Consider the following 12,640-nt stretch of genomic DNA (forward strand, 5'->3'; position numbering starts at 1 on the left):
CCACTGTTGTGCTGCTTTTGGGGAAAATGGTAGCTTTTGCCCGAATCCACATAGCGCAAAGGTTTTTCCTAAAGCCATTTCTCTCCTTTGCTTACATGGCAACAAAACTTTGCCTAATGCAGCCTCTGTTGGTTTCACTTATTATTTTGGAAATGGTCTGTTTTCTGGTAAGGTGCACATTAATCTTAGGCAAGTGAAGCGTTTAGTGTCTGGACATCTTTAGCTCTTTAATCATTTAATCAAATGGTTGGAAAGAGAATTGATTATACCTTCTAGCCTGGATGAAAATTAGGAGTCATAGTTTTTTTTTTTTTTGTGGGTGTTACTCTTAGAATTGTCTCTTCTCTCTGCCTTTTCCATGCTTCTACTGTTAATTATTCTTGTTCTTCTTCTTCAGGTAGACAAAGTTGCTATATTTTTTATAGAATAAAATAAGAATCAAGAAATTCTGAATTGTAATTGTTGTTTGCTTAATATTTTAATTACCTCCTATGATTGTCTTTTTTATATAAAAATAATTACTCTTTTAAAGTCAAAACTATTGGGTTTTTTAATTAGTACTCCCCTTTTTGCAATTTAACTGTAAATAGCACAAATTTCTTTTTGTTCTTTTTAACAGCAAATTGTTCCCCCTTTATAAGCTTTGTTCATCTTACATTTAGCTTTTCTTTTTCTTGTTGCTATTTTTTTATATATATTTAATGTAGAGATATTGAGAAGAACACAATGAGCTATACTGGGGTTCAATTAAAGTCTGTATTTTAATGTTATGCTTCCCTATTTTGACAAGATTTTTGCATGTGCAACATGGAATTATTGTTACATAATATGTAATTTTCACATTCTGATTGAAAAGTTAATTTTTATGTTGGGGAGAAATCTCGGGTAGTTGCATTTAATAAATATAAAGGATCTTGAATGAATTCTTTATGGGATAAGAAAGTTATAATGTGAGCTGTAGTATTTCCCATTTGTCATTAAAAAAACCAAAACCAACCAAACAAACAAACAAAAAAACAACTCCCAGTAACAAAACTGATGGTTTTCCCTGTGTATGCTTTACTAAGATATTGAACAATTGCTTGCTGGGATCCACATATTTTCAAGTTGTGTTAAGTATCATAATTTTAATCTCTCCTGGCCACCAGAGTAGACAAGTCTCTGAATGCTAGGAGAGAATTAACAGTTTATATTTGTATAACCCATTTTTGGAATGCTAAAAATTTTTTGGTGCTGTAGTTATGAGATTTTTGGAGTATTTTTCATACAACTCATTAATTTTTATCATGAAAAACCTCATTGTAATCTACCATAATTTTTATTTTTACCAATCCCCTATGTTGAACAGTAGGTGAATTTTATTTTTACTAGGTTAAAATAAGTTAAACTTGCTGAACACGAGTTTCAACACTTGTTGAGTTTTTTCAGGAAAAATTATAAGGCTTTTGATTCAAATTGACAAATTTTTCCTGAAAAGGTTGTACCATTTGACAGTCTTATAGCAGTACATGAAGCCTGTTCCCACATACTCTACATCTTCACTATCATAGGTTTTTTTTTTCAGCCAGAATGCCTGTGACTGCAACTAATGAGAACCAGAAGTTGTAATGGGTTCAACATAGAGCTTATTTTAAAATCTTGATTCTGTCACTCACTAGCTGGGTGATACAGGGCATGATTTGAAGTTTTCTTGGCTTTCGTTACCTTATCCCATAATGTCAAGAATCTCGTAGGGCTAATTTTAGGATTAAATGAGTTGATAGATAGAATGCATTTAGAATTATTCCTGACACATAAGAAACAGTAAACAATCATTAGCTATTTCCTTATTTATAGAATTAAGATGTATTGATACATTGGTCTGATGTCATCTTGCTGATTTTTATATTCTCTTTTCCAAAATCAGTCACAGGCAAAGCTTTTTGTTTCTTGTCAACTTTTTAAAAAATCAGATGAAATCTGCTTCATTTCCTAAATTTTGCAAGAGCCCCAAACAATAAAATCTTGACCTAAGATATGAAATATAACAGCACTGTAGGGACTAATATTGCATACCTTGTAGAATGAGCTCATGAGATTAAACATCTTCAGTAAATCTAATTAACTCAGGAAAAAAAAAAGAGCAGCTGGAGACATTTCCCCTTTTAAAGTTTTAACAGCCATAATAATACCTTATTTATGGACCATACTATGAGCTCTAGGGCCTAACTTCATCACTCTAAATGCCCTGCAGCACATCTTTGAATAACTAGACATACTTTAAATTTACTGAGAAGTATGATGGTTAGATTAATCAGGCACAGGAATTGGTACAGGGGTTGATTGTGCTGCTAACAAAGGCAAAACTGAGTCTCCTGCTGAAAATGCCAAAGAAGAAAAAACGATTATGGGGTGCATACAATACTTGTTATAATACTTACTATTTTTGGTATGAGAGATTGAACCCCCAGGGTACTGTACCACTGAGCATCTCCAGTGCTTTTTTTAAATTTTGAGACAGAGTCTCACTAAGTTACGGAGACTGGCTATGAATTTGTGACCCTCCTGAGTTATTGAGATTAGAGGTCAAGATATACTGTGCCAAGTATAACACTTATTATTCTAAAAATGGCAATATAGTCAGGGGTTCTGAGGAATTTACAGATAAGTGAATTTACCTGGTAAATTGTGGAATTTTTATGTACAATTTGTGAACTCATAATTTTCTCATTTGATTGTAATCTCTCACTTGCACAGTCACAGTTGTATCCATTGATCCTTCTTTCCTCCCTTTCTTCCTCCTTCCCTTCCTTCCAGCTTTGGAGATATTGAGAGAATACAACTTAATAATGATACCATGACCTCTGAGACTAATACAACAAGAATAAATGTTTCCTAACTCAACAGATCCTACCAGCTCTGGAAGGGGATAAATCTGGTGCCAGCTTTTCCTGAGCACACAAAGCTAAAAAAAAAAAAAAAAGCCATTGACCAACATTCCTATGATGGTTGATTTTGCAGATCAACTTGACTGAATTAAGGGATACCTAGACAACCGATAAAGCATTCACTATTCTCGGTAGGCATGGAAACTGTCCCTCCTGTGCTGAAAGGAAATCCAAGTGGTTTGGCATTTAAGTGGGTAGAATGACTGGTCAGCCCCAAGTGTGTCGGTGAGACTGTTTCTGGAGGAAATTGGCCTTCTAGTTGGTGGACTGTATGCAGAAAATCTGTTCTCAATGTGGGTGGGCACCATCCAGTCAGCTGGGGGCACAAATGGAACAAAGAGACAAAGGATGGGTAAATTCAAGCATATATGTATATGTATATATATATATATATATATATATATATATTCACACACACACACACACACATATATATATATATATATATAATATTTTTTATATATTATATATAATTGTTTTTTAGTTGATGGATCTTTATTTTATTCATTTATTTATATGCAGAGCTGAGAATTGAATCCAGGGCCTCATACATATGAGGCAAGCGCTCTACAACTCAGCCACCAACCCCAGCCCAGGTCCTCTCTTTTAGAGTTGGAACTCTTTTCCTGCTCTTGTGTGTCAGAATTCCAGTGCCTCCAGCTTTTGACTTTGGAACTCAAACTATTCCCCAGCTCTTAGGCCTGTGGCTTTGGACTGATAAGTACAACATCAGCTTCCTTGGATCTCAGGCCTTTGGACTTACATTGAGCCATGCTGTTGACTTTCCTAGTCTCTAGCCTGCTAATGGCCTATGGTGGGACTTCTCAGCCTCCTTGATTAATTGAGCTAATTCTGCTAATAAATCCCAGCTCACTGTCTATCCTGTTGGTGCTGTTTCTCTGGAGAAACCCAGCGAAAACAATTCCTCGTTACCAGTATGTCCTGATGAGTTTAAGAAAAGGCTCTGCCTCAAACTGCATCTATGTGCTCCTCGTTCTGCAGACCGTTAAGTAGTCAAATATTTCATGATGAAAGGGAGGGAGAAGGAGAATGGTGGTGATGACTACAGAAACAGTGGCTGAAAGTGGGAGTGTGATGGTGATTGGATGATAGTGAGGCTGGAAATGTGTCTTATTTTTGAATCTCTATCAATGTTATGGTAGAATTAGGAAACATTGCTGAAAGGCATCTACTTTCTGGGACAAATTTTCAGTTTCCTTTCAAGTAGTGAAGTTATTTCTGATAAAACTCAACTTTAGGTTTTAGCCTCCTTTTTGGGAATCTAGTGCACTTATCCAAAGGGTTTGGGTGTCAGAAACCTGGATGGGGCTCAGAAGTGCCCTAGCAGTCCTGACTTCAAAAGTTCAAAATCGAAGGACCCAGGTAGGGAATGAAACCAGAATTTTGATAAATGAAACATCTCAGCCAGCAAGCCAAACAATACCCAGTTTTAATGCCCAAGGCATTCCTTTGTCCCCAGACTCCAACAGGAACAGGTCAGTTAATTGCATTCCTGAAGCCTTGGTTCCCGTGGGGAGTGTGAACCTATTGTGTTGCCTCTGCTTTCCCCACAGGTTTGCTTTTCCTTCCTTCCTGATTCATCTCCTAGGGGCCATTCTCTTTCCCAACACTTTCAACTAAGCTCAGAATATTTAATGCTAGCAGCAGCATTAAGTATCCTGACTGTAATAGAATTTAGCACCTAGAAGAAGAATGCTGCCATAAAGACATCTAAAATACATGGTATTGGCTTGAAATGGGCTGTGAGAAGACAGATTGGAGGCTGGAAAATGAAAATCAGCCAATATAATGGTGAAACATTTGGTAAGATTAGGGACCTGCTGCAATTTGGAAGGCAGTTGTGTCTAATGAGCTTGTTACTCCAGGGGGAGAAGTTGGAAAAGGTTCTTTACATGGGTTTCTTTAATCCTTGAAGAATTCCTAGGACATTTTAACATTTTACTGGGAAGGAAAAAAAAAAGACTGAAGAAGTAAATAATTTGCCTATGATCAACAAAATTCATCTTCTTGATGCATTCTGGTTAATCTCTAGAGTTTATTAAGAACTCTGGCACCTGGACTGCAGTATTCCTCTCTACTCCTAAATCCTGTCAATCTGGGTGTTTTCAATGTCCATATGTTGGTTATTTCCTCTGCTGTGCAGAAGCTTTTTAGTTTGATGCAATCCTTCATCTTTTTTTTTTTTTCCCTTTTGGTGCTTGTGCTTTTATCTTCTTATCCAAAATATCCTTGCCCAGACCAATATCACACAGATTTCCCCTAGTAGTTTTATTGTATTGGGTTTTACATTTAGGTCTTTAATGACTTAAATAAATTCTGAGGCAGATATGGTTATACAAAGGGGCCAATATGGTCAATGATATTGTATCATATAATGCCAAATGTCTGGAAGAGGGGATTTTGAATGTTCTCTTCTTAAGAAATGACAAATGTTTGAGATGATAACCTAAATATCCTGAGTTGACCAATATCCAATGTACAAATCTATAGATATATCACACTGCACCCCAGGAAATTGTACAATTATTATATGTCAATAAAAATCTATATAGGCAATTCTTCCAACTCCTTTAGAGTTTCAGAGTTTTCTTGCTATTTTTTTGGACAATAAATTCATATCCATACCACCTTAGCATCTTACTCAGAAGGCATATCTTGTATTCTTATCAACATTTGTCTACCCTTAAAAACTGCTTAACCAGAATTTCCCCTTGCAGACACAACCACAAAAATTTCCCTTCTCTTCCCTACCTTATTTCCACTATTTCTGTTCTGATCCGTTTCAACCTTCCTTCCTCCCCGGGGCTATCATCCCTCACAAGGCTTCTCTCCATTTTTAAAATCTATGATTTATCCTATGTGGTGAATTTTCTCTCAGCTCTTTCCACTCCCTTTCCCTCTGTTTTCTATGGCACCTGCCTGTCAAACTTGCAATCCTAGGCCAGAATAACCATCCTGTTATGCTATTACTTTGGAGATAATTAAGCAATTGTACCCATTTGGAAGATGGCTTCTATTTACGTCAGTTGTTAGACTGTGGCCTCTTGGTTCCAAATAAACTTTTGTATTCTCTGCTCTGGGCCTGAGGCACTGCAAACTGCATTTCTCCTTCCTGCAGTTGATCTATACTGAACATAATGGAGTGTGGGTTTTTAAAAACTTTTTATATATTCCAACTCCTTTCTTTTTTTTTAAAATTTTTTTATTGATTATTTAAAGCATTACATAGCTCATGATATATCATCTTTCATACATTAGACTCAAATTGTGTTTTGAACTCCCATTTTCACCCCAAATATAGATTGCAGAATCACATCTGTTACATATTCACATTTTTACATAATGCCATATTAGTGTCTGTTGTATTCTGCTACCTTTCCTATCCCCTACTATCCCCCCTCCCCTCCCCTCCCCTCCCATCTTCCCTCTCTACCTCCCCTGCTGTTGTTCAATTCTCTCCCTTTTTTTCCCCTCCCCCTTGCCCCTCATAGCCTCTTATAATTTTATATATCCTTGAAGGTCTCCTACCATTTCCATATGCTTTCCCTTCTCTCTCCGTTTCTCTCCCCCCATTCGTCTTTGTTTACTGTAGTCTTTTCCACATGCTCTTCCTTCCTGTTCTGTTCTTAGTTGTTCTCTTTATATCAAAGCAGACATTTGGCATTTGTTTTTTAGGGCTTGGCTAGCTTCACTTAGCATAATCTGCTCTAATGCCATCCATTTCCCTGCAAATTCTATGATTTTGTCATTTCTTAGTGCTGCATAATACTCCATTGTGTATAGGTGCCACATTTTTTTTTATCCATTCATCTATTGAAGGGCATCTAGGTTGGTTCCACAGTCTAGCTATTGTGAATTGTGCCGCTATAATCATTGATGCAGCCGTATCCCTATAGTGCGCTCTTTTAAGGTCCTCAGGGAATAGTCCGAGAAGTGCAATAGCTGGGTCAAATGGTGGTTCCATTCCCAGCTTTCCCAGGAATCTCCATACTGCTTTCCAAATTGGCCTCACCATTTTGCAGCCCCACCAGCAGTGTACAAGTGTACCTTTTTCCCCACATCCCCGCCAACACTTGTTGTTGTTTGACTTCATAATGGCTGCCAATCTTACTGGAGTGAGATGGTATCTTAGGGTGGTTTTGATTTGCATTTCTCTGACTGCTAGAGATGGTGAGCATTTTTTCATGAACTTGTTGATTGATTGTATGTCCTCCTCTGAGAAGTGTCTGTTGAGGTCCTTGGCCCATTTGTTAATTGGGTTATTTGTTATCTTATTGTTTAATTTTTTGAGTTCTTTGTACATTCTGGATATTAGGGCTCTATCAGAGGTGTGGGGGGTAAAGATTTGTTCCCAGGATGTAGGCTCTCTATTTACCTCTTTTATTGTTTCTCTTGCTGAGAAAAAACTTTTTAGTTTAAGTAAGTCCCATTTGTTTATTCTTGTTGTCAACTCTTGGGCTATGGGTGTCCTATTAAGGAATTTGGAGCCCGACCCCACAATTTGTAGATAGTAGCCAACTTTTTCTTCTATCAGACGCAGTGTCTCTGATTTGATATCTAGCTCCCTGATCCATTTTGAGTTAATTTTTGTGGATGGCGAGAGAAAGGGATTCAATTTCATTTTGTTGCATATGGATTTCCAATTTTCCCAGCACCATTTGTTGAAGATGCTATCCTTCCTCCATTGCATGCTTTTAGCCCCTTTATCAAATATAAGATAGTTGTAACTTTGTGGATTAGTCTCTGTGTCTTCTATTCTGTACCATTGGTCCACCCGCCTGTTTTGGTACCAGTACCATGCTGTTTTTGTTACTATTGCTTTGTAGTACAGTTTGACCTCTGGTATCGCTATACCTCCAGATTCACACTTCCTGCTTAGAATTGCTTTTGCTATTCTGGGTCTTTTATTTTTCCATATGAATTTCATGATTGCTTTGTCTATTTCTACAAGAAATGCCGTTGGTATTTTGATTGGCATCGCATTAAACCTATAGAGAACTTTGGGTAATATCGCCATTTTGATGATGTTAGTTCTGCCTATCCATGAACAGGGTACATTTTTCCATCTTCTGAGATCTTCTTCTATCTCTCTCTTTAGGGTTCTGTAGTTTTTATTGTATAAATCTTTCACCTCTTTTGTTAGGTTGATTCCCAAGTATCTTATTTTCTTTGAGGATATTGTGAATGGAGTGGTTTTCCTTATTTCCATTTCAAAAGTTTTGTTGCTGATATATAGGAATGCCTTTGATTTATGCGTGTTGATTTTATAACCTGCCACTTTGCTGAATTCATTTATTAACTCTAGCAGCTTCTTTGTAGACTCTTTTGGGTCTGTTAAGTATATTATCATGTCATCAGCAAATAGCGATAGTTTAATTTCTTCTTTTCCTATTTTTATGCCTTTAATTTCTTTTGTCTGTCTAATTGCTCTGGCTAGTACTTCGAGAACTAAATTGAATAGAAGTGGTGATAGAGGGCATCCCTGTCTTGTTCCAGATTTTAGAGGGAATGCCTTCAATTTTTCTCCATTCAGAATGATGCTAGCCTGAGGCTTAGACTAGATAGCTTTTACAATGTTGAGGTAAGTTCCTGTTATCCCTAGTTTTTCTAGTGTTTTGAACATAAAGGGATGCTGTACTTTGTCAAATGCTTTTTCTGCATCCATCGAGATGATCATGTGGTTCTTGTCTTTAAGTCTATTGATGTGGTGAATAGCATTTATTGATTTCCGTATATTGAACCATCCTTGCATCCCAGGAATGAATCCTACTTGATCATGGTGCACAAGTTTTCTGATATGTTTTTGTATTCGATTCGCCAGAATTTTATTGAGAATTTTTGCATCCAAGTTCATTAGAGATATTGGTCTGTAGTTTTCTTTCTTTGAAGTATCTTTGTCTGGTTTTGGGATCAAAGTGATGTTGGCCTCATAGAATGAATTTGGAAGAGCTCCTTCTTTTTCTATTTCTTGAAATAGCTTAAAAAGTATTGGTATTAATTCTTCTTTGAAGGTTTTGTAGAACTCCGCTGTATACCCATCTGGTCCAGGGCTTTTCTTAGTTGGTAGTCTTTTGATGGCTTCTTCTATTTCTTCTTTTGTTATTGGTCTGTTTAAATTGTGTGTGTCTTCCTGTCTCAATCTGGGCAATTCATATGCCTTAAGAAATTTATCGATATCTTCGTTATCTTCTATTTTATTGGAATATAGGGTTTCAAAATACTTTCTAATTATCTTCTGTATTTCTGTAGTGTCTGTTGTGATATTGCCTTTTTCATCCCGTATGTTAGTAATTTGAGTTCTCTCTCTTCTTCTTTTCGTTAGCATGGCTAAGGGCTTGTCTATCTTATTTATTTTTTCAAAGAACCAACTTTTAGTTTTATCTATTTTTTCAATGGTTTCTTTTGTTTCAATTTCGTTGATTTCTGCTCTAATTTTAATTATTTCTTGTCTTCTACTACATTTGCTGTTGTTTTGCTCTTCCTTTTCTAGATTTTTGAGGTGTTGTGTGAGTTCATTTATTTGTTGGTTTTTTCTTTTTTTGAGGTAAGAACTCCAAGAAATGAATTTCCCTCTTAAAACTGCTTTCATTGTGTCCCATAAATTCCGGTATGTTGTGTCTGTGTTATCATTTGACTCTAAGAATTTTTTCATCTCCTCCTTTATGTCTTCTATAACCCATTGATCATTCAATAACATATTGTTCATTTTCCATGTGATGTAGGATTTTTCCTTCCTTCTTTTATCATTGATTTCCAATTTCATTCCATTATGGTCAGATATGGTGCATGGTATTATCTCCACGCCTTTATATTTACTAAGAGTTGTCTTATGGCATAATATATGGTCTATCTTTGAGTAGGATCCATGTGCTGCTGAGAAGAACGTATATCCACTTGATGATGGTTGATATATTCTATATATGTCGGTTAAGTCTAGGTTATTGATTGTGCTGTTGAGTTTTATAGTTTCTTTATTCAGTTTTTGTCTAAAGGATCTGTCTAATGGCGAGAGCGGTGTGTTGAAGTCACCCATAATTATTGTGTTGTGGTCTATTTGACTCTTGAACTTGAGGAGAGTTTGTTTTATGAACGTTGCAGCTCCATTGTTGGGTGCATACAAATTGATGATTGTTATGTCTTGTTGGTGGATGGTTCCTTTTAACAGTATATAGTGACCTTCTTTATCCTTCTTGATTAACTTAGGTTTGAAGTTGATTTTATTCGATATGAGTATGGCCACTCCTGCTTGCTTCCGAGGGCCATGTGAGTGGTATGATTTTTCCCAACCTTTTACCTTCAGCCTGTGTATGTCTTTTCCTATCATATGAGTCTCCTGAAGGCAGCATATTGTTGGATTTGTTTTTTTGATCCCGGTTACTAGCCTATGTCTCTTGATTGGTGAGTTTAGGCCATTAACATTTAAGGTTACAATTGAGATATGATTTATATTTCCAGTCATGCTTCTTTATTTATTTATTTTAGTTTGGTTAGTTTTGCTTTTTGGTTATTTTCCTCCCCCTTTACTGAGATACTTCCTGCTGTTAGTTTTGGGCACTATTTTTCACATCCTCTTCTTGTAGTGTTTTGTTCAAAATGCTTTGCAGAGCTGGTTTTCTTGCTGCAAATTCTTTTAGCTTTTGTTTATCGTGAAAGATTTTAATTTCATTGTCAAATTTGAAGCTCAATTTTGCTGGATATAGTATTCTTGGTTGGAATCCATTATTTTTCAGCGTTTGAAATACATTATTCCAGGATCTTCTCGCTTTCAAAGTTTGTGATGAGAAATCTGTCGTTAACCTAATTGGTTTACCCCTGAAAGTAATCTGCCTCTTTTCTCTCGTAGCTTTTAATATTCTCTCCTTGTTCTGTACGTTGGCTATCTTCATAATTATATATCTTGGGGTTGGTCTATTATGGTTTTGAATGTTTGGGGTCCTGTAGGCTTCCAGGATTTGGCAATCCATTCCATCTTTCATCTCTGGGAAGTTTTCTAGAATTATTTCATTTAATATGCTGTCCATTCCTTTGGTTTGAATCTCTGTGCCTTCTTCTATCCCTATGACTCTCAGATTTGGTTTTTTTATGACATCCCATATCTCTTGAATAGATTGCTCGTGGGATTTAAGCATCTTTTCTGTGTTGACTATATTCTTTTCAAGTTGATAAACCTTGTCTTCATTATCTGATGTTCTGACTTCTACTTGATCAAGTCTATTTGTAATATTCTCGTTTGAGTTTTTAATTTGGTTTATAGTTTCCTGTAATTCTAGGATTATTGTTTGATTTTCTTTTAAGATCTCTATCTCCTGGTAGAGCTCGTTCTTTGCCATTTGAATTTGTTTGTTTAATTCATTTTCAAAATATATTTTTATTTCTTGGACTTGCTGTCTCATGTCTTCTCTAATATTCCTTTCCATTCGAGTTAGGTATGCCTTGAGTTCTTTCCCTATACCTGTTTCTGAAGTTTCTATGTCCTCCTGTAGAATTGAGTAGTCTTGCATTGTTTGTAATCCTTTTTTCCCTTGTTTTCTCATGTTGTCCACGTTACTTTCCAGCTCTTTTTGATTGTCGTGTTTCTGCTCTCCTCTATAGATTTGTTTTGTTTCTGTATTACTCTGATGTCTCTCCTTTGTGTTGTTGAAGTATGACTGCTAACGTGGATTCCGCTGGGAAGGAATTCCGACGTTCGAGCTCCAGTGACGACACTACTCTGCTATGACGGGCCCCAGTCTCCTTGCCGGGGTGCCCTAATGGGGGGATGTGACTGGACTGTCTCTGTGTGGTTTCAGCTCCCGGTCGTGGCAGGCGGGTAGACTCCAGCCGCCCAGTATCACAGGCCGCGGGCAGGTGATCCGTCACCAGCGGGAGGGCGTTCTCCTACCGCCCAGTTACGCGGGCAGTGGGTGAACTGTCGCCGGCGGGCTTGCAGTTTACAGCTGCCCAGTCGCGAGGGCCTTACCTCTAGGCTCCTGGTTTCTCCTGCTAGCCTTGGTTTCTCCTGCTAGACCAGATTTCCCCTCAGTGATGATTCTCGGCAGTTCAAACTGTACTCTGTGCCTGTTTTGTTGTTGCAATCTGTCGGAGAGTGGCGGTGGATACTTCAGCTCTCCAAGATGGTGGCCGCTGGTTACCTTAGTGGAGTGTCCCTTGTGGGGGGTGGGGCTGTACCGCTTCCGTCCCCGTCAGCAATCCTGAACTCAGCCCGGGGGTCAGTGCGGGCTTGGGATTGGCTGGTGGGATACCACCGTGTCGCAGCCACTTAATTCCCTGCTGACTAGTTAACCCCTTCTCTGGGGCGCCACGCCTTCTGTAGCCTCGGGGCAGGCCGCGCGTATCAGACAGCCTGGATCTCCGGGGTCACACCGTTGGCTTTTGGGATCCCCGGCACTCTATTGTTTTGATTTTTTCTGCTTGCCCCTCCCCCAGCGCTGGCTAGACAGGTTTTGTTTTGGCCGCTGATGGGAGGGGGGGGTTGAGGGTCAGGTGCCTCTAGCTCTCCTTTAGTCTTTATGCAGGCTCACTCTGATAGCCCCTCCCCCTGAAAGTCTAGGAGAGATTTTAAGCGAAATCCCCCTATGTATGGGGGCTGAGCTGGGTGACACACACCTGTTTGTTGTTGCAATCTGTCGGAGAGTGGCGGTGGATACTTCAGCTCTCCAAGATGGTGGCCGCTGGTTACCCTAGTGGAGTGT

Source organism: Spermophilus citellus (assembly GCF_964194105.1).
Source record: "Spermophilus citellus genome assembly, chromosome: 4".
Classification (NCBI taxonomy): domain Eukaryota; kingdom Metazoa; phylum Chordata; class Mammalia; order Rodentia; family Sciuridae; genus Spermophilus; species Spermophilus citellus.